Genomic DNA, 4,589 nt, shown 5'->3' with positions numbered 1-4,589 from the left:
CTGCTCTCAAACACACTAGGACCACATCTCCCAGGACCTGCTCTCAAACACACTAAGACCACATCTCCAAGGACCTGCTCTCAAACAGACTAAGACCACATCTCCCAGGACCTGCTCTCAAACACACTAAGACCACATCTCCAAGGACCTGCTCTGAAACACACTAAGACCACATGTCCCATGGACCTGCTCTCAAACACACTAAGACCACATCTCCCAGGACCTGCTCTCAAACACACTAAGACCACATGTCCCAGGACCTGCTCTCAAACACACTAAGACCACATCTCCCAGGACCTGCTCTCAAACACACTAAGACCACATGTCACAGGACCTGCTCTCAAACACACTAAGACCACATCTCCAAGGACCTGCTCTCAAACACACTAAGACCACATGTCCCATGGACCTGCTCTCAAACACACTAAGACCACATGTCCCACGGACCTGCTCTCAAACACACTAAGACCACATGTCCCATGGACCTGCTCTCAAACAGACTAAGACCACATCTCCCATGGACCTGCTCTCAAACACACTAAGACCACATCTCCCAGGACCTGCTCTCAAACACACTAAGACCACATCTCCCAGGACCTGCTCTCAAACAGACTAAGACCACATGTCCCATGGACCTGCTCTCAAACAGACTAAGACCACATCTCCCAGGACCTGCTCTCAAACACACTAAGACCACATCTCCCAGGACCTGCTCTCAAACACACTAAGACCACATCTCCCAGGACCTGCTCTCAAACACACTAAGACCACATCTCCAAGGACCTGCTCTCAAACACACTAAGACCACATCTCCCAGGACCTGCTCTCAAACACACTAAGACCACATCTCCCAGGACCTGCTCTCAAACAGACTAAGACCACATCTCCCAGGACCTGCTCTCAAACAGACTAAGACCACATCTCCAAGGACCTGCTCTCAAACACACTAAGACCACATCTCCCAGGACCTGCTCTCAAACACACTAAGACCACATCTCCAAGGACCTGCTCTCAAACACACTAAGACCACATCTCCCAGGACCTGCTCTCAAACACACTAAGACCACATCTCCCAGGACCTGCTCTCAAACACACTAAGACCACATCTCCCAGGACCTGCTCTCAAACAGACTAAGACCACATCTCCAAGGACCTGCTCTCAAACACACTAAGACCACATCTCCCAGGACCTGCTCTCAAACACACTAAGACCACATCTCCAAGGACCTGCTCTCAAACACACTAAGACCACATCTCCCAGGACCTGCTCTCAAACACACTAAGACCACATCTCCCAGGACCTGCTCTCAAACACACTAAGACCACATCTCCAAGGACCTGCTCTCAAACACACTAAGACCACATCTCCCAGGACCTGCTCTCAAACACACTAAGACCACATGTCCCATGGACCTGCTCTCAAACAGACTAAGACCACATGTCCCATGGACCTGCTCTCAAACAGACTAAGACCACATCTCCCAGGACCTGCTCTCAAACAGACTAAGACCACATCTCCCAGGACCTGCTCTCAAACACACTAAGACCACATCTCCCAGGACCTGCTCTCAAACAGACTAAGACCACATCTCCAAGGACCTGCTCTCAAACACACTAAGACCACATCTCCCAGGACCTGCTCTCAAACACACTAAGACCACATCTCCAAGGACCTGCTCTCAAACACACTAAGACCACATGTCCCAGGACCTGCTCTCAAACACACTAAGACCACATCTCCAAGGACCTGCTCTCAAACAGACTAAGACCACATCTCCCAGGACCTGCTCTCAAACACACTAAGACCACATCTCCCAGGACCTGCTCTCAAACACACTAAGACCACATCTCCCAGGACCTGCTCTCAAACACACTAAGACCACATCTCCAAGGACCTGCTCTCAAACACACTAAGACCACATCTCCCAGGACCTGCTCTCAAACACACTAAGACCACATGTCCCATGGACCTGCTCTCAAACAGACTAAGACCACATGTCCCATGGACCTGCTCTCAAACACACTAAGACCACATCTCCCAGGACCTGCTCTCAAACACACTAAGACCACATGTCCCATGGACCTGCTCTCAAACACACTAAGACCACATCTCCCAGGACCTGCTCTCAAACACACTAAGACCACATCTCCAAGGACCTGCTCTCAAACACACCAAGACCACATCTCCCAGGACCTGCTCTCAAACAGACTAAGACCACATCTCCCAGGACCTGCTCTCAAACAGACTAAGACCACATCTCCCAGGACCTGCTCTCAAACACACTAAGACCACATGTCCCATGGACCTGCTCTCAAACACACTAAGACCACATGTCCCATGGACCTGCTCTCAAACACACTAAGACCACATCTCCCAGGACCTGCTCTCAAACAGACTAAGACCACATCTCCCAGGACCTGAACCTCTCTGAAGCCTGATTTCGAGTCATTTTCAAACCCAAAAGAAAAATAATTTTGATCAACAATTTCCTTTGTGGATCATTAAAGTTTGTTTAAGTCCACTTCACTTTGGTGGAGTTTGTACTTCAATTTCTAGTCTACTTTATGAAAGAGAAGAGGCCATAGTCTGACTTTTACCTATTTAAATGTACTTGTCTGACTTTTACTTATTTAAATGTACTTGTTGGACTTTTACTTATTTAAATGTACTTGTTGGACTTTTACTTATTTAAATGTACTTGTTGGACTTTTACTTATTTAAATGTACTTGTTGGACTTTTACTTATTTAAATGTACTTGTTGGACTTTTACTTATTTAAATGTACTTGTCTGACTTTTACCTATTTAAATGTACTTGTTGGACTTTTACTTATTTAAATGTACTTGTTGGACTTTTACTTACTTAAATGTACTTGTTGGACTTTTACTTATTTAAATGTACTTGTCTGACTTTTACTTATTTAAATGTACTTGTTTGACATTTATTTATTTAAATGTACTTGTTTGACTTTTATTTATTTAAATGTACTTGTTTGACTGTTATTTAATTAAATGTACTTGTTTGACTTTTATTTATTGAAATGTACTTGTTTGACTGTTATTTATTTAAATGTACTTGTTTGACTTTTATTTATTGAAATGTACTTGTTTGACTTTTACTTATTTAAATGTACTTCTTTTACTTTTACTTATTTAAATGTACTTGTTTGACTTTTACTTATTTAAATGGGCACACTGGCATGGCGTAGTGGGTAGAGCGGCCGTGCCAAAAACCTGAGGGTTGCAGGTTCGCTTCCCACCTATTGCCATCAAAGTCGCTGCCGTTGTGTCCTTGGGCAGGACACTTCACCCTTTGCCCCCGGTGCCACTCACACCGGTGAATGAATGATGAATGAATGACAGGTGGTGGTCGGAGGGGCCGTAGGTGCAAACTGGCAGCCACGCTTCCCCCAGTCTACCCCAGGGCAGCTGTGGCTACAGATGTAGCTTACGCGATATGAATCTAATCCATTATTATTATTATTATTATTATGAGCGGGTCTATTCAAGTCAATTTTCATACAAAAGGTGCACCGGATTATAAATATAAATATAAATATATATATATATATATATATATATATATATATATATATATATATATATATATATATATATATATTAGGGGTATGGAAAAAAATCGATTCGAATAGCGATTCTCACTTCATGAGATTCAGAATCGATTCTCTTTTTTTTTTTTTTTTAATCAATCCAACAAAGCACTACACAACAATACCATAACAATGCAATCTAATTCCAAAGCTGAGCCAGCAACACTCAGAACTGCAATAAACAGAACAATTGAGAGGAGACACAAACACCACACAGAACAAAACAAAAGTAGTGAAACAAAAATGAATATTATCAACAACAGTATCAATATTAGATATAATCTCAGCATAGCAGTGATTAAAAATCCCTCATTGACATTATCATTAGACATTTATAAAAATAATAAAAAGAACAATAGTGTCACAGTGGCTTACACTTGCATGGCATCTCATAAGCTGGACAACACACTGTGTCCAATGTTTTCACAAAGATAAAATAAGTCATATTTTTGCTTCCTTTAATAGTTCAAACAAATTTACATTATTGCAATCAGTTGATAAAACATTGTCCTTTACAATTATAAAAGCTTTTTACAAAAATCTACTACTCTGCTAGCATGTGAGCAGACTGGGGTAGATCCTGCTGAAATCTATGTATTGAATCAATACACAATCCTTTTCAATCGGAAAAATATCGGTTTTGAATCAAGAATCGCATTGAATCGCAAAAAAATCGATATATAAATGAATCGCGACCCCAAGAATCGATATTGAATCGAATCATGGGACACCCAAAGATTTGCAGCCCTAATATATATATATATATATATATATATATATATATATATATATATATATATATATACACATATACAGATATATATATATATATATATATATACATATATATATATATATACACATATACAGATATATATATATATACACATATACATATATATATATATATTCTACCACTGATTCCCTTCGGGGTCGCTGGAGCCTAAGCTGCTATATATATATATATATATATATATA

The sequence above is a fragment of the Nerophis ophidion genome, unplaced genomic scaffold (genome assembly GCF_033978795.1).
Source record: "Nerophis ophidion isolate RoL-2023_Sa unplaced genomic scaffold, RoL_Noph_v1.0 HiC_scaffold_165, whole genome shotgun sequence".
NCBI classification, from domain to species: Eukaryota; Metazoa; Chordata; class Actinopteri; order Syngnathiformes; family Syngnathidae; genus Nerophis; species Nerophis ophidion.
This window is presented reverse-complemented; position numbering follows the sequence as displayed.